Below are 18,614 nucleotides of genomic sequence, written 5' to 3' on the forward strand. Positions count from 1 at the left end.
CCAGTATTAGCCCATTGGTGGAACGATGATATTTACTACAAGAGTAAATGCAAATCCTCAGACTTTTTAAAAATATGGCAATCTCATACAGAATTTGATTTTAAGAAATCCGTAGGTAATTGTAAGGCATAGTGACAATGATAAGACCTGAGTGTAATGGTTTGTATTGTTTTGTTGTTGTGTTTGTTTTAAGTGGGGTTTTCCCACCGTTTATGTCTGTTTTGTTTTGTTAGGTTTTTTTGGTTTTGTTTTCGTTGTGTTTTGAGGGTATATATTTGGATATCATTTTGGTTCTTTAACGGACCAGCCCCAACTTAGGATAAGAAAGTAATGACATTAAGTGTTTCCTACTTTTTTTTTTTTGTTTTTTGTTTTTTTTAATAAGTCCCCTTCATCAAGAAGTAGGTAGGAATATTATTTAACTATTTAATTATTATTTCAGAGTCATTGATAGAACAGATAGGGTAGTACTATCTGGTATTCTCAATTAGTGCATTGAGTAGAATTTTTGGTTAGTATATTTGGCATGATTATAGCACTATGAAATATGTTTTGGTATGTATGGACTTTGACTTTTTTTTTTTGGAAATTGAGTTGTGGGGGTTTGTGTTCTATGTATTTAAGGTATACCCCTCTTTTTGTGGCTGAAAATATAAAAATACAATAAAAAAAAATATATATATATATATTTATCGCCACACGTTTTCGTTTCCCCCTTCTTCAGTGTGTTTCTGGCAAACAATTCAAGGCATTCGCAGGTACATTTAATTTTGAATCAACCACAAAATGAAGCGTACCTGCAAGTGCCTTGAATACTTTGCCAATTACACACGAGTAAAACAAAACAAGACAAAAAGACTCACAAACATTCACTTACATTGTTTTTCTCAAATAATTGATCTCCTCCTCATCTGGAGACTCATGCTGCTCCTCAGCAGTAATTTTCAGGAAATGCATGCTATAACCAGGACCAAAACATACAATTTAAGAGTAAATATTTAGCCATAAAAATTTACCTGGACTCTAAAACATTTTCTGGCTCCTCAGTCAGTGGTTAAACACCCTGTATGCCAAACTCTGCTCTCCAAATTCAGAAAACAATAATAATCACATCTGACCATGCAATGAAGTGTACTTTTGAGAAGTGACAACTTTACTGTATGAAAAAATACCGTTGACGGTCAGACTGTCACGCTGGACAACGACAGGGGTAGAATTTCTGCGTGTCCCTTGCCTGGACTTGATGCAACTCGTCTATGTACAAAGCTGGAATAAATAAATAACATGCTCAACATGCAAACATTATGCTAAAAACAAGCGAAAATGCTAGTAAAGTCATTTTTGTGGCAAAATCCGGTAATATTACTGTACCTTGTCGGTCGACGTTGCTCCTCTTTGCATTTCGTGCTCCATAGGTTGTAAACAAACACACGTGTCTGAATAGGAGGAGTCAGCCCGGCACCAGCGCTCCGTGTAGAGAAACGCCGCTACTGTCTGTGTCTCATGTTGACATCTAGAACTCTGTTAGAGTTGTAGGAAATCAGACCTTTTCTAACAGACTTTGGGAAATCGGCAAAATACGATGTCACCTTAAAAAACGTGAGCAGTTTCCAGGGTTTCTGGGCTGTAGCTGGAGAACAGGAGAAGCCGTGACGTCACTCTCCTGCGCCGCTGGGATTGCGAATTCATTTTGAATATTGTACACTTTTTTGCGGGCAGAGCATGAAAAAGAAAAAGCAATGACTTCTTTGTTTTCTTTTTGATTATGACATAAAATGTGCAGCGTAAAGAATAAAATTAAAATGCAATTCGGATTATATATTATCAATTTTATTTTTGACTCAAATAATGCAGCTACATTCTTAAAATGAAAAAGCATTTCTGCAAATGCATTTTAATTTTCAAATTTTAGATTTAAAACTGAATATTGTGAACTATTTGCTGAGGCATGATTTGAAAATTAAATCTCAAACGTCTTTTTCTTTTTAATTTGAATTAAGTACAAGAATAAGCAGTGTTGAATACGAAAATGAAAATGCAATTCGGATTATATATTATCAATTTTAGTTTTGACTCAAATAATGCAGCTACATTCTTAAAATGAAAAAGCATTTCTGCAAATGCATTTTAATTTTCAAATTTTAGATTTAAAATTGAATATTGTGAACTATTTGCTGAGGCATGATTTGAAAATTAAATCTCAAACGTCTTTTTCTTTTTAATTTTAATTAAGTACAAGAATGAGCAGTGTTAAATACGAAAATGAAAATGCAATTCGGATTATATATTATCAATTTTATTTTTGACTCAAATAATGCAGCTACATTCTTAAAATGAAAAAGCATTTCTGCAAATGCATTTTAATTTTCAAATTTTAGATTTAAAATTGAATATTGTGAACTATTTGCTGAGGCATGATTTGAAAATTAAATCTCAAACGTCTTTTTCTTTTTAATTTGAATTAAGTACAAGAATAAGCAGTGTTGAATACGAAAATTAAAATGCAAATCGGATTATATATTATCAATTTCATTTTTGACTCAAATAATGCGGGCACATTCTTAAAATGAAAAAGCATTTCCGCAAATGCATTTTAATTTGAATATAGTCCCTCATATGCTTCCATAGATTTATGGTTCCGCGTTACACCAACGCAGAGCCTACGGCGTAGGGTACGGTGCGTGTCGCGCCGCTCTCTGCTCGTGTGTTTGGCTGCAGGTATTTGAGACTCGACGTACTTCGATGGTAATTCATTTCAAATCGACAGTACATGCAAATAACTTTAGTCTTGTCCAGCAAACCATCTGCATCTTTTTGAAAGTGAATTAACCGTTCAAAAGTCCCTTTTCATTCTCCGTCTTTCAATCCACCATACGTTTCCTCAGGCTACGGGTGCCGACGAGCTCCAGAAATGCCTTTTTTTTTTAATCTCATGCGTTAAAAAAATTGTCGGTGTTAAGAGGACGTGAAGTTAATGCATCGTTAACGCGTTAAGTTGGACAGCATCAACCACAGAATCCCAGTGTGCCCCACGGTATGTATATTAGGTCACCTGGGAGACACTCAAATAGATCCTAATTGGACACACCGGGTTCTCACTGCCTTATGTATCGCAAAGAAAACCATTCTAGTAAATTGGAAACAAAAATCCAGTTTATGTATCAACCATTTTAGGAACCTTTTATCAGATCATATTAGTAGTGAGATAATGTCTGCCTCCACTGAACAACATTCGGCTGAATTGCACTCTCTGTGGTCCCCGTTTATTGGCTTCGTTACCTAGTGGGGGCGGGGGGGTGGTGATCTCGTAGCCCTTGGGGTTGGGGGTCGGCTTGGGGGGTCTGGGGCGCGGGCCTCTGGTGGCCCCTGGGGGGCGGTGGGGGGGGCCGCGGGGCCCTGTCCCTAGCCGGTGGGGGCCTTGGGGGCCTGTGGGGGGGGTTACCTCATGGCGGTGGGGGGGGGTGGCTGGGGAGGGCTCGGGCGGGGGGCTGTGGCTGGGGCGTCTCCGGGCCTCCCGGAGGGGGCGGGGCCGTGGACGTGGGGGTCCCACCCGGAGGGCCCGGCCCTGCCTGGGTGGGGGGTGGCTGTCTGCGCTGGGGGGGCATTACTGCCTTGGTCCTCCGTCGCTGGGCGGGGGCCAAGTGCCCCTGCGGATGTGGGGACTCCGGGACCCTTGGGGTGTCCGCCGGGGTGGCCTCGGGGGGGGGTGGGGCCGGGTCCGGGGAGCGGGCCTCCCCTGACCGGGGGGTGCACGGGCGGGCGCGACGGCGGGGTGGCACCATTCCCAGATATCTATGTCTTATGTTGTCAGTATGAATGGGAGGATGTTGGACCGTTTCCCCCTCCGTCTGGGTGCTCCGGCGGTGCCGGGGGCGCCCTTGGAGGTACGGTGGGGCCCTTGCCTGGCTCGGGGGGCCGGCCCCCGTCTACTGGACGGCCGGTGGGGGGACGCGGGTGTCTTATCAGGGCCGGCTTTGCTGGTCCTGCTTCCTGGCTTCGGCCTCCGCTCCCCCTCTTGCCCCCCCTACACGATTCATACGCACATAGGCGAAAGGCGGGGGGTCCGGGTCGTGGGGGGCACTGTCCCGCGGGGCCTGGCACTCCCCGCCTCACGGTTTTAACAGCAAAATAGACACTGCACATTCAACACTTTATAAATACACTTGACAAGGACATGTAGTTCGGGAGGGGGGGGGGTCGGTGTCAATCGATACTTGGCCCTCCCTCCTCCCTGTTTTTATGGCATTAATCACATGCACTCAACACAAGGGGCGGGAGGGGGTCCCACATCACCCGCGTTCCCTCACCGGCCTGGGCCTGGGACGGGTGGGTCGGGTTACCCGGGCCTGGCGGGGCCCGCCGTGCAGCCTGGGGTGCCTTCTGGCGGTGCTGGACCCCCCCGGGGAGGGGGAAACGGTGCGTGATTGTATGTCTGTGTCGGTGAGAATGCGGTATGGAAGGGTCCTGCCATGGAGGATTTGAGCCTCCATTGGCAGGACATCAAAAACTTAATAATTTATCAATATTATATTATACAAAGATGGTTATTATTATTATTATTATTAGTATTATTATTAGTATTATTATTATTATTATGTATAGTATATTATATTATTATTAGTATAGGTATCGGATAGGTGAATGGATGAATGAATGGGATGCGGTCTGGGGCCCTCCGTTGTCGGGCCTGCGCGGGTGTCGCCTTGTTGGGGGGTTCCCTCTCTCCGGGCCCGTCTCCGCTCCCCCCCGCTGCCTCTACGGCGGGGCGCCCCTCTGGTCTTGGAGGGCCACTTTCGTGGGGGACGGGTGCGCCTGCCCGCGTCGGGGGCCGGGGCGGCTCTGTCTCTCCGGGCAGGCTGGCCCCCTGCCGGGTGGGGGTCGTTGGCCTGAAGGGTGAGGGCCTCCTGGCCGCGTGTCCGGCCCGGACCGGGTGGCCGGGGATTGCCTGGGTCGCGGTCCGCCGCCGCGGGATCCCTGGCTGCTTCTCTCCGCGCCGTGGGGGCCCCGCCCGCGGGCCCCCTCGGCCGCCGCCGGGTGGGGGGGGGGCCTCGCAGGCGGTGGGTTGCCTCCCTCCTACTTCTCCCCTCTGTGGGGTTGCCGGTGGCCTGGGTTCCGGGCTCTTCCTTGTCGGCCTCTGGTCTCGCGGGTGGCGGGGTTGCTCCCCCCCTCCCCCACTATAGATACACTTCAGGTGGAGCTTTGTTTGGTTTATTACACACACACACACACACACACACACACACACACACACACACACACACACACACACACACACACACACATACACACTGGCTTGTTCACCTGCATGCTGGCTCTCTAGTTTTTGGGTTTAGGTAGCGGTAGCGATAGCTTAGCTCAGACTGCGATCAGATCTCAAGATTTAGGTCGATTGCTGTTCGTGTTTTGGATGGCTCCGTGCCGGTTTCGTGCTTTGTTTGTGGTTTTTTGTTGCAGATTTCCAGTGCTTGACGTGTGTCTCCGTGTGTTCCTGCTTCCTGGATTGGCAGTGGATGTCGTCACCCCCCCCCCCCCCACACCCTCCCCCCCCCCCCCAAAAAAAAACAAAAAAAAACACTGGGTTTGTATGTGTATATTTATGTATGTGTACGCATATGTGTGCGTATATATATGTATATATTACATATAGTAATAATGCACATATATACACTTTTGGTTTCTACCGTCATGGTATCAATCAATAATATGTGTGCAGACAAGGTAAAAAAAAAAAAAAGAAAAAAAGTTGGACAGCACTACAAAGAACACATATCACTCTACCTTTATCAATGGTGCCATTGGGGCCTTTTAGAAATGTAAATTCCACATTCACTGGACCGACACCTTTCACATGCTCCTCCTTTTTCACTTCTCTTCTCTGCTACTCACCGTTCCTCCCCATGCATGTCCAGCTACAATGGGACACCACCAGTTTATGTTAAACAAGCCCAAATACAGGGATAGCCAATAAATGTCCACTTCAAGGTGAGACTGACCATTGTTTTCCACCCCTAACAATCAAACACAAGAAACCCACACAGGTTTCATAATAAAGGCAACTCGCAAACAGAAAAATTAAAGTGAGAGATTAAAAAATAGATCAAGCGATTAATAAACATAATGCGCTAAATTTTCCTGTAATTAATTCATCGCAATTAACGTGCTAATTTGACACCCCTAATTTGAATTTTTATTCATGTTTTCTATTATAGTTGTGGCCCAGAAAAACTTTCCTGCGCTAAAGGCAGCAGAAGCGGAGGGCCTGATTGAGCAAGCACTTAAGTTTTCCCCACACTGAAGGTAAATAAAAATTCTTCTATGAGATAACAATGAAAGGTATGGGAAAACAAATTTTCAGGAAAAAAAAAAACAGGGCTGTTAGTAAGGCACTTTGTCTTGCTTTTGTCAACATCTCGATTCTTTGTCATTACATTTTTTTTTCTTTTCTGTTTCTTTCTTTTTTAGGCCAGTTGAGAAGGACTGAGGTTTAGATAAAGCTTGAGATAAAGCTTTTGTATTTCCTATTAAAGCTATAGTACTTTTGTATTAAAGCAGCTGCATTTTTATACACACAAGAACAGCTTCTTTCCCACTGCCTCTGAACTCTGGATAAGTGGGGTCATCCCCACTTTCACCTGCACATTACATATTGTACTTGCATCACTTTGCAATGAACATCCCACTCCATATGTACTTGTATTGATATTATGTCTAATTTGTATAGTTGTTTTGTATATTGTGTTGGTATTCTCTCTAAAGGTTACAACATTTAGGACCTCCCCACAACCAAAAACTAACCTTCCCACAACCAAAAGTGTACGTTCCCAGAACGTTTGCGGAACCAAATCCTGACCAAATCCTAACCAAAACCTAGCGTTAATGGAACCAAAAACTAACGTTATCGCAACGAGAAACTAACCTTCCCAGAATGTTTTGGCAACTATAAATTGTTAGCTGGGAAGCTGTTTTGGTGGAGGAGAACAGGACGATACAGAACCAGACCCGACACTGGTGGGGTTAACAAGTTTGCACAAGGTACCTTGTTTTATTTTATTTTCTGCTAACTGAGTGAACGGACCTGGAGGTTTTTGGTCACACCGTACAAAAGCATTGTTTCAGGCCTGCCACGTGGGGTGTATTTATATGCCGGCTTTAGGCCGTAGGACTAGTCATTAAGCACTGAATTGATTTATGATACACTGTGAGAAGTGATATGTGGCTGATGTGTTTTGTGGTCGATTTACATTTCTGTTGAAACCTGAAAGAAAAAAACTCCCTTACACTTGGTTTTGTTATCTTATTTCATTTTTCTTTATTAAAAGAAGGGTTTTGTCCATACTTTTCCTGGAGTCTGGTGGAAATTTCTAGTTTTCACATTTGAGTATTAAGAGTTACTTCCAAATTTACTGTCCTGTGATCCTCCTGTGAGGGGACATGATCCACTGGGCGGTGCCTCTCACCCTTCTTCTCCTCTCCTCTTCCCTTCCTCTCTTCTCCATTTACATAAGTATCTCATAGCTATCATTTTTGTCCATCGCTCCTGTAGTTTCTTGTGCTGGCCCCCCTTTTTTCTCTTTTGTGCATGTTTGCAGGCCGGAGCTTCGGGAGCTGCGTGCTGGCCTGCGGATCACATATCATGCGGATCATATATATATATATATATATATATATATATATATATATATATATATATATATATATATATATATATATATATACCGTATTTTCGCGACCATAAGGCGCAACTTTTTTTTTTTTTTTTTTTTTTAAATGTGCCGGGCGCCTTAAGAAACGGTGCGCTGTGTCTATTACCTGAATTATGGTAATGTCAGGTCGGCCACCATGAGAAGGTAAAAAGAGAAGGGGGCGGGTGAAGCTGAATGAGACCATCCACTGAGCTGTTTAATGCGAAACAGATGATGAAGACTTTTAAGGATTTGCTTGATGTGTAAAGTGAAATAAAATACAATCAAACTAAGTTTTGCTCACGCTCTATTTAAATAAGCACACTTGTGTGTGAGTGTTCTGCAGCGCGCGTGTGTTTTGCATGTCGGAACCGATCGCACCTGCCGTTGGTTTGCGGGTCCGATCGCCGCATCCCCGCTGCAGATCCGGCTGAAATGCCGGTGCTCTTTCCCCGGGAGCCCCTGCTACCAGTCCATGTGGGCTGCTCCGGTCCCGGTCGGTCGGAACCGCTCACTTTCCCCGGTTAAAGCAGCGGCTGCAGCAGCGCGGTGATGCGCGCTGCTGCAGCCGACTTCCTGGTTCCCCAAGCGGGTCCGATCGACCTGGTTCCCGGCCGCTTTAAGAGCAGAGATTTCTGGGGTCTGTCTCAGGTCGGATCAGCTTCACACTCCGAGATTTGCAGCCAAATCTGTCGGTTACAAACCCGGTACCGGATCCCGACATGCGCGTGTGTGTATTCGCGGCGCGACACACAGATTCTCATGTATGTGGTGCTTGGCTGGCGCAGCTGATGGACAGAAACCTATGGTGATTTTTAAAAGAAAAACTTTGCATAAGACGTTTCCAGCCGGAGTCATTATAAGGGTGAATGAAAAGAGGGGGCTGGATGAAGGGATGATGATCAAGAAGCTGAGACAGGTCTGGAAATTCAGACTGGCGCAGCTGAATTAACAGAGCTCCTATACAAACCCCGGTACCGGCTCCCCGACAGCGCATGTGTGTGAGCAGGTCCAGCGCGAGGGTCCCGGGACGCGGGAGGGGGGGGGGGCGGACCGGGAGCCGGGACCGGGTCCAGCGCGAGGGAGCAGACGGGGAGCGGGACCCGGGACCGCCGCGATCGGGATTTTTAAAAGAAAAGCGTTCCCTAAAGAGACTTTTCCAGCCAGAGTGAAATGAAAAGGGCTGGATGGATGAGGAGATGATCAGTGGCTGAGACAGGTTTGTGCAGCAACCCGGTGGTTTTTTTAAATTCTTTAATGCAGAAACAGAATATGAACCTTTGAAGGGTTTGATTGATGTGAAAAGTGAAATGAAATATCAAACTAAGTTTTGCTTCTGCTGTATTTTTAGCGCGTGTGTGTTTTGCAACGCGTGTGTGCAGCTCCGTCTCCGTAGACGGCGCCTTTTGGGTCGGTGCGCCGTATGTGTGTTTTAAAACCAAAAATGACACACAAAACTGAGGGTGCGCCTTTCCACACAGTGCGCCATATGGTCGCGAAAATACGGTAATTAGAAGTTTTTAGTATATGTGCCCCACCTCTTGGCCAAAGATGACCTCGATAGGTTCTGGCCCCCACATTACCCTGAACAAGCTGGTATAGAAAATTCATGTCCACTCTTCACACTGAGATGTCATAAAATGTACCAAGCACAAACATTTGTACACACCCTGCTGAACACACACACCCTGATACATTTGTTAATGCAAGTACAGCTATGGACAATGTTTGGTTTTATACCCTTGTCCCCCCTACCTAATCTCCTCTCTCGTCAGTGTCTCCTTTAAAGCCAGCTGAAAACACTTGAGTGCCCTTCTCTTACTGCAGCAGAGCAACGGGGATACATCTTCTCTGGTGCTTTTAAAACCACTTACCAACCTATGCGCTCTATACACACAAGTGTAGAACTTGGATATGCATTAGTTTGAGTCCCTCACACTGACATGCACCTTTCGCTTTCATTATGAATTAAGTCCTCTTCAAACTTATTTTAAATTTTTTGTCTTTGTTTACTTTTTAGATACTTGTTCATCCATCCATTATCAAAACCCCTTACCCTGTTGAGGGTCACTTATAGACAGGCAACCGCAGACAGTCGTAGAATCGTCAAGTACCCGGAGAAAACCTCAGGGTGAACATGCAAACTCCACACAGAAAAACCACTGCCAGGATTCAAACCCGGACAATAGTGCTAACCACCAAGCCACTGTGCTGTCCTTTCCCTACCTGTTTGTCTTTTCTCCTATTCAGTTTTTTCTTTCTTTTTTTCTTTGTCCTGCTTACTGAGTTTGTTCATGTATACAATTTTGTTGTCAAGATCAGCTAAATTTATAAAAATGTAGCTACATGAGTTTGTATGTGAATGTTTGTTGAAGACATTTCTACTCTTTCTCTATGTCCTCCTCTCTTTTGCCATTCAAGAAGGCCAAACAACTGAATGCAGGCACGAGGGAAGGAACCCTTGGGTTTTTGCCCCGAGTGCAAATGCATCAGCAGCAGCTGTTTCTTGTTTTTTGCCAGCTTCTCTCCTCTCCTGATGTATGTTGTGGTCTCTTGGCCCGTTCTTGCAGAAAGCTTTTTTTTTGCCAGGACACTGGACAATGTAGAGCAGCCATTGTTCCCTTAAAGCATAAACTCCTTCATAGCTATCCTCTCAGGCTCTGTGCTCTGGAACACTGGCTAAGCTCTCTAAACAATGGCCCCTGAATAACCATGATGCTGGATGTGTAGACAGCCCCACTGTAATGGGAAAAGATCTCTAATGAGAGAGGCTGAATGCTTGACCATGTACCACACCGCCTGAAGCCTGGGGATTGGCATTGTACTTCTCCTTCCAATGCTGTGGATTTGAGTGCTTTGCCTTTGTCTAGGTGTGAGTGAGACATGTGAGGATTCACTTTGATGATATCTGTTCGGGGGAGATGTCCACTCCCACAGTGCCCATCATGTCTTCTGTTCTTGTCTGATTTGCATTTGCTCAAGGTTATAATCCTATTCAGGGATGTGCTTAGTGTTGTTGCACTGCATTCTAACTGAACTACCTGGAATGCACATGCTAAACCTCTCACTTTTAAATATGATCAAACACATTCCTCTTCAGTTTCTTTGCTCTGTCCATGAATAGACAGAACTGAGGACAGTTCACATTTTACACGTTGTAATGCAGTGATTCTTAACCATATGGCCCACACTTGGGCTGCAAGCGCCACCTAGTGGGCCGCACAAAAAATCTGTTTTGTAAGTGTGGGCCGCGGGGGCCGCGGGACTCCATAGCAACTCCCAACCAAATGAGGAGAAGACACTCAGCTAGCTGTACGTGTAATAGAAAGAAGTGAGAGAAATGGTGTGTATTTACAGAGTAAATCATTCATTTTGCACAGAGTACGTTTAGATCCGCCAGGATCAGGGATCGATTACTTGGGTCTGCGCCCAGAGCGAGCGAGCGCGCCGTGATCATTTATCCCGACGCGTCCCCGCGGCCGGGGAGGTCGGTGCCACTCTGGCGGCGGCTCCGTCGTTTACTGCTGAAGGATTGTACATGTAGATGCGTGGGCTGTCGTGTCTGCTGGGCTGGACTGTTGTTCGGGCTTTCGAAAAAGCATGGGAAAGTGACTCTGCTGCTCATCAGCCAGAGAGCTGCGGGCTCGTGCCGTCGCAGCTGATCAGGCTTGGATGACACGCGCAGTCCTCGCAACTTATTAATGTAAATAACTTAAAGTAAAATCAAACTAAGTTTTGTTCCCGCTCTATTTTTAAATACCGTATTTTCTGGACTATAAGCCGCACCTGTATATAAGCCGCATCCACTCTATTTTTAAAAAAATAATAAAAAAAAGATATACAAGCTGCACCTGTATATAAGCCGCATCCGCTCTATTTAAAAAAGAAAAGATATGCAAGCCGCAGATATTTATGTTGTTAGATTAGATATTTACTACATGTACAGAAGGATTTTGAACTGTAAATGATGTACATGTTTGTACCTAAATAGATCCTTTCCTAACAGTGTCTTTTAACACGGCAGCAACTTTGCTCATTAAAACGGGACAGAACCAAGAGAAAATAACCGGTATTTATTTATCTATTTATCTGTTTGAAATCTGCTTCTACCTACTTCTATCTGCTAAAGAAGAAGTAGCGTATTCTTCTTTGCATTTATTTCTTAGTTTTCATTCTAATTCCGGTTAGCACTCCCCCTAGCGGTGGAAGAAAAATCCACAGAATAGCCGCACCTTTGTATAAGCCGCATGGTTCAAAACCTATGAAAAAAGTAGCGGCTTATAGTCCAGAAAATACGGTAGACACTTGTATGTGTGTGTGTTCAGGCGGCGCTCCGTGTGTGTTGACGGGGCCTTTCCACACGGCGCGCCGTGTGTGTGTTTTAAATCCAGAAATGACACAAAACTGAGGGTGCGTCTTTCCACACGGCGCGCCGTATGGTCGTCAAAATACGGTAATTAGCTTGACTCTATACAGAGATGGAATGGACAGATTCATCCTTGTTCAGTCTTCACACTGGGACACAACCAGTGTGTTCAGAGACCGTGGTGTTCAAAGTGTGAAAGTGAAACGCCACTGAAACAAAACACAAAGTTTTTCATCAAACATATCCACTGAACTGAAGTCACAGAAAATAAGCTGACCATCTTAAAACATGTTTGGGTCCACATACAGCTGTGAGGCAGCTTTCTCCACAATGAACATAATTAAATCTAAATATCGTTCCAGGCTCATCAAAAAGCACCTTCACATGCATATGAGAACCTGACACCAACCAGCCCAGATTTAAGTTCTGGCAGGAGAAATTAGAGCTCAGTTCTCTCACTGAATGACAGAAAGTGGGGGCATAAGATTATAAGAGGGGAAGAAAGAGAAACTGCTAAACTGTTCAATTGTTAAGATGTGTTTATATTAATTTATTATAAAAATGTGTTGAGACAATTTACAAAGAAAAGGGGAAATTCAAACTGCTGGTGGAGAAATAAAATAAGATAGCATTTGAAAATAAAATGAAATCTATTTTATTTTTAAGAGAAAAAAATATGTGTAATTCAAGTTACACATGTTAAGTGGCAAATATGTACTTTTTTTAATATAACAGTCAGATGCAAATTAATTATTTAAAAATCATACAATGTGATTTTCTGGATCAAATACTTGTTCTCCCCACTGTATATATATATATATATATATATATATATATATATATATATATATATATATATATATATATATATATATATATATATATATACCCCTGCTATACAGTGTTAATATTTAATGGGCCCCGGGCCACTCTGTACTGAAAAAATTGGGCCCCACGGTCAGAAAGGTTAAGAAACCCTGTTCTAATGGAAGCAAAGTGGACCTGCGTGAAGCTGGCCCCCCACCCCACGCAAAATTCAGTGAAAATATTCTCAATCGTTTGTGCTGCGTTAGTGCTGGTTTGTGCAGAAAGAAATTTCGTTTGTGCTGCTTTAGTTTTGAAGATATCACGTTATTTTTCAAAGGTCATTCAAAGTTCACGCAGCCCCCCGACTTTGTCCAAAATAAACCAAAATTGTCTAGTTTGTTTGTGCTGCGTTAGTGCTGGTTTGTGCAGAAAGAAATTTTGTTTGTGCTGCTTTAGTTTTGAAGATATAACGGGTTAATTATGACACGATGACGTCACGCAGCCCCCCGACTTTGTCCAAAATTAACCAAAATGGTCTAGTTTGTTTGTGCTGCGTTAGTGCTGGTTTGTGCATGTTAGCAGACAGGTCGCAACATCTTCAGCGTGTACACAACATGAGGTGAACAAAAGAGACACGGAGACCACAGCACTTGCGTTCACTCAGTCAACTGATCTATGTTAGGTTTAGTGAGTCAGTGAATATATACAATGTTGTCTAACAAGCACTTCCGCGACTTCCGGTCTAGCGCTTCAGAATAAGAGTGCAAGTAGTAAATACAATGAAGAGATCATTATCTCAACAGTGCAGAAAGAAATTTCGTTTGTGCCGCTTTAGTTTTGAAGATATAACCGGTTTATGACATGATGACGTCACCGCAGCTCCCCGTGAAGCTGGCCCCCCACCCCACACAAAACTCAGTGAAAATATTTGCAATTGTTTGTGCTGCGTTAGTGCTGCTTTGTGCAGAAAGAAATTTTGTTTGTGCTGCTTTAGTTTTGAAGATATAACCGGTTTATGACACAATGACGTCACCGCAGCTGCCCGACTCTGTCCAGGTGAAGCCGTTTCACTGGAGCGGTGCAGGGAGCATCGTTCTCCTGACGTTCCTGCTTGCGGTGTTTTTTTTTCCAATTTTGAGACTCTGCGCGTCAACATAACAAGTGAGTATTTAAGTTTTCTAATTGCACCTGTTTTAGTTGAGAGTAATGTGTGTAATTTTAGCCGATATTGCTAGTGTTGGGAACATATAATGGCGTGGCCCAGTAGATCCAAATCTAACCATTTACATAAACTTTAGTAATCCATTTTCTTACAAGCTAATGTGTCGGACATTTGTTATTTGAATCTTTTTAATATATTTTTTAAATTATATTGACCGTGTTAGCACAGCCACGTGTCCGTGAATATTGAGAATAACGTCAAAATACAGTGTCGAGTATAATTCTCGATACTGTATTTTGACTTCATTCTCAACCTTAATTTACATTAGCATTAGTATTTTTTCAGCCTTTACGGGTGTTCACAATTAAACATATTTGCGGGCAGGTGGAACATTTCCACTGGCCAGGTGTTTGAGGCTGGGCATAAATACCTGCAACACTTCAGGACACTGCTGTCGGCCTTTGGTCAAAGATGCTCTCTCTGCTTTGGTGTAGCAAAATGTTTTTTTTTTTGTTTTTTTTTGTATTCTATGAAATCCTTTTTTTCTGTCATTACTCTGAATTTGTAATAAAATAATTATTTTTTGAACCCTGCCCTGGATTACAACCTGATGACGGCCATTAATTACAATCAGGTGTGATGATGCAAGGAAACATGTAAAACATGCAGGACAGGGTTGGAGACCCCTGCTGAATACAATCACGTATTGTCCTAGTGGCGTTTCAACTTTATTCAGAGGCTGTAATCTCCAACATTGTAGTGCATTATCAATTTGTCTACCTGGAATTTGTCTTTCTGGAACTTTTTTGATTGTTAAGGACTCGCAGATATTTTCTCCCACTGGGCGGATGACATGACGTTTCAAATTTGAAGTTGACGAGGCAGACGCTCGGACTTGTTTTCTCAGCGCAGGTGGACATAATTTGCACAGAAAGGTTAGATTTCTACCGTCAGACTCTTTGGGAGACGATGTGTAAAATTCCCGCAGATAATGATAAGTGGATCATCATCTGACGGCTCGCTGACGCTGCGTCTGCAACGTCTCTCTTCACCCGTCAAGGCTGATTTATGGTTCTGCGTTAAATCGACGGCGAAGACTACGGCGTAAGGTACGCGGCGTGCGGACCGTATACGCCGTAGGTCCGCGTTGGTGTAACGCGGAACCATAAATCAGCCTTCATTCGTAAAGAATGCACCGGGCTCGTCGAGTATTTTAAATGTGCTCGCTGGTGAAATGAGAAGGATTATTCCGTAATAATTGGACCTAAACAGTGAAGCTGCAACTCACATAATCTGAACAGTTCAAATTCCAGTTCATGATCTGCAGAATGAACAAGTTCACGTTCAAGTTCTTTATGTGTAAATATGTTGCGTTCAGTTCAACGTTCTCACAGAAATGAACGTGTTCAATGAACGCGTTCATTTGAACTTGTTCATGCACAACACTGTCCCAGACACATGGAGCTCTCTTGCAGTACGACACATAATGTCCAAGTGCATCCTGGGTCAAGCCTTCCTTGTAAGTACCTGAGAGTAAATGTCTTCCCTTGGAGCACCAGATTGGAGGGAAACTCACACAAAGGAAATCCCCTCTGGTTGTGTGGTGCTGTGGAATGGCTCCCAAGGTCAGTGTCGATCCACAAAAGTTCACCCACACTATAGCTGTGAGTTACTTTCCCAGCACACAGCATTTTCCCGGAGGTGAGGTCTTGAGTTTTAAATGCAGAGGGACACTGAGATGCATTTTTGATTGGCCTCAAGCAGGTCGACTCAGGAAGATGAAGTCCATGTTCTACAGCAGTCTCAAGATGAGCCATGCCAGATGCCTGCAGGACGGCAACAGAAGTGGAAACAAATGGAACCTCCCTTGTGGTACCTGTACTGAGACTGCAGTACTGTGACGAACATTGTTTTGTGAAATAAACACTTGTAATATTCCTCATTGTCTTCTCAATTACAGTTGAGATGTGACACTGAGCATCAACCTGGAGACCACCGGACTTTAACTGGACACCTTTAAATATCCCCATCAGCAGCTCTGCCCTTCGCAGGTATGTCTGGTGAGTCACGCCGTCTGTTACCGCGGCTTTCACCAGCTGAAGGTTTCTGTTGTCAGGGATTTCACTGCTGACAACATTTTCAAAAGAACTACTGTCACAGTAAGCACAACACAAGCACTCACAAAAAGCATCAAATCCACACGTGCTGAGCACACACACTCTGAGTTTGTCGAGTTTCACGGGTTGTAGGTTGTTTCCATTTTTTAATAATCCCACATTCACTCTTTTTGCTTTCACAGATGGATCTACATGAAGCCATTCAGGACAAGCGGAGAGGTAGGAAGTCCTTTTTCTTTTTTTGGGTGGAAGCGCAAGGCCTCTCCAGTTTTCCACTGGTTCTTCGTCTGTGCCACCAACTTTCAAGGCAGTGACCTGCTTTCCTCACAGATTTCTGTTACCCAACGTCTTAGGTCAGTCTGGATTGGATCACATGGCTCTGCTTGTTCCAGTTCTTTCCCCTCTGTCTGGTATGATGACAAACTCTTCTGCAATCTGGACTTTCAGGTATTTCTTACATATCTCTGATGTGAGAGGGACTCCAGAACTATCATTACCTTCTGCCTCGCTGAGTGCCACAACAGTGATAGCATGTATCAGTTCTTTGCATGTTCCAGGGACTGTGATTTCATGAGCTGTGCCATTGCCCTCACAAAAAAATCTTTAATACGTGGTGTTTTGTTTTTCAGACATTCCCACTGGCAGATCATCTTGATGCAGTGTGCAACATCAACTCTGACAAAACAAGGAGGCAGTTTTGCAGATTGGTTCCCTAGTAGGACACCAAAGCACTCATTGATGTAAGTCTTTAAGTCACGATGATTAGTAAAAGCCTTCACTAGAGCACCAAGGAAAGCAAGAGAAAAATCACTCACAACTTGTTTTGGCATTGGTGCACCTGCACGAATCCACTCTGTGAGCCACTGTGATATTGCAACTGCATCATGTCTTTCAGACAACATCTGGACCACTGGGACACTGGAGCTGTTGGATCCTGTCAGGACGCCTTGGTAGAGGAATATGTGGCCAGATGAGCCATTTGGTCTCACCAGTTTTTTCACCACTGAGCCAGTTGCGTCAAAACACACTGTCTGGTGAGATTTCTTAGACAATGTTTTATACACGTGCATTTGTGTTTGACTCCAGTAGTGGCAGAAAAACTTGTTAAGGCCGATGTCTCTGATGCTACCACTGTGGGGAACGCTGTATTTTAAAAGCTGCAGCGACTTAATGGGATCTTTGTCACCCAATTCTGAGTCTCTTTTTTCTTGTTTTGCCTTCCTCAGGGTAGCCAAATTTGGAAGATGGCCTGGCTCAGGATCTCCAAAATCCATCAGCGTGGTTGCTTGGGATGCCCGCCATACATGGGGTTCCTTCCTGCCTCACACAGTTCTGTGGCTACTTGCTCACGCAAATGTCCAGACAGGAAACGTTTACAATGACCTGTGTGCTTGGACTCGTCAATGTTTTTTATATTGCACTTGAGGACCATTGGGCCGTTTAGTGCAGGCTCTTTTTCACTTTTGATATCAAGCTGGCTTTGACACTCTTTGCAGTAGCCTTTTATGACAATGTAATTTGTGGCCTGTGAAGGATACACCTTGACTCTCTTAAAAATAAATGTGCATGGGCTTTTAACCTGTTTCCACATGTACTCATTTATAGTATGAGTCCAGATTCCAGGTTTCAAAATTGTGTAGCCCCTTTTATTATTTGAAGAAGTTTGGTCCTTATATTCCACCTCTTCAGGTATGAACTGAACCCATTTGTCAAATGGAACTTCTAATTGAAATTCCTGATTGTGTTCTTGTCCCGGAGGAGAAAGGGAACCTGACTCGGATGATTCTGTGTCACTGTTTTCTTCATCCTTGGTCTGAATATTTAACCCTAACACTGACCAGACATTGAGTCTGTTTAATTTAACAATCGAATACAGGGCCTTTGCAGATATTTTTTTTCCAAGATGCTCGCTCAGCTCAGTCCAGACTCTGGCCTTAGGAGTGTCTATGTTTCCCTTCTCCAGCACTATGGCTTCCTTTGAGGAGTAGAGAACTTTCATGAGGGAATCTCTGCCTACTGCTGGTTCTTTGGGCATCTAGTTTAAAGAGAAATGTACTATTAGTATAAATCAATTTAATATTTTAACTCATTTAGAACCAGGTAAATAACATGGTATGGAATATAAATATAAGACACATGTAAGAGGATGCTTGATAAGGTTGTAGGAAAGTCCAAAAATAAACTAAAGTGTCAAATCTGTTGATGTGATTCTGTAGTCTTTACCCTTTCTTCCCAATTTACTTAAGTGCTCTGTGAAAATTATACTAGATTTTCAGTCATCTGGGAGTTTTAAGATACAAAATATGTGAATTAATTAGCTGTGGGAATTGCAGAAAAACGCGGAGACAATTTCCCATTCAAAAAACGTGTGTTGTTTATTAAGAAAACCTCAGAACACTGAAACACAAAATGGAGCTGTCCAGCAGCTAGAACCGCATGGAGCTCAACGTCATGACCACATTTAAAGGGGCCTCATCCCT

At 43.8% G+C, this 18,614-nt stretch overlaps 3 long non-coding RNA genes across 3 annotated transcripts; 2 read left to right on the plus strand and 1 right to left on the minus strand.

Annotated features, from left to right (window-relative positions):
- Nucleotides 1-883: 883 nt before the first annotated feature.
- On the minus strand, nt 884-1,616 carry LOC133454710 (uncharacterized). The gene is made up of 3 exons (XR_009783421.1): nt 1,372-1,616; nt 1,173-1,266; nt 884-958 (listed from the first exon to the last, which is right to left on the minus strand). It is a non-coding gene; the product is annotated as an uncharacterized LOC133454710 (long non-coding RNA).
- A 13,926-nt stretch (nt 1,617-15,542) lies between these two features.
- Nucleotides 15,543-16,445, plus strand: LOC133454711 (uncharacterized). Its single transcript, XR_009783422.1, has 4 exons — nt 15,543-15,642; nt 15,782-15,889; nt 15,978-16,176; nt 16,317-16,445. It is a non-coding gene; the product is annotated as an uncharacterized LOC133454711 (long non-coding RNA).
- A 245-nt stretch (nt 16,446-16,690) lies between these two features.
- LOC133454712 (uncharacterized) lies at nt 16,691-18,302 on the plus strand. The gene is made up of 3 exons (XR_009783423.1): nt 16,691-16,874; nt 17,030-17,168; nt 17,361-18,302. It is a non-coding gene; the product is annotated as an uncharacterized LOC133454712 (long non-coding RNA).
- The last annotated feature ends 312 nt before the right edge of the window (nt 18,303-18,614 follow it).

Source organism: Cololabis saira, chromosome 11 (genome assembly GCF_033807715.1).
Source record: "Cololabis saira isolate AMF1-May2022 chromosome 11, fColSai1.1, whole genome shotgun sequence".
Taxonomy (NCBI): domain Eukaryota; kingdom Metazoa; phylum Chordata; class Actinopteri; order Beloniformes; family Belonidae; genus Cololabis; species Cololabis saira.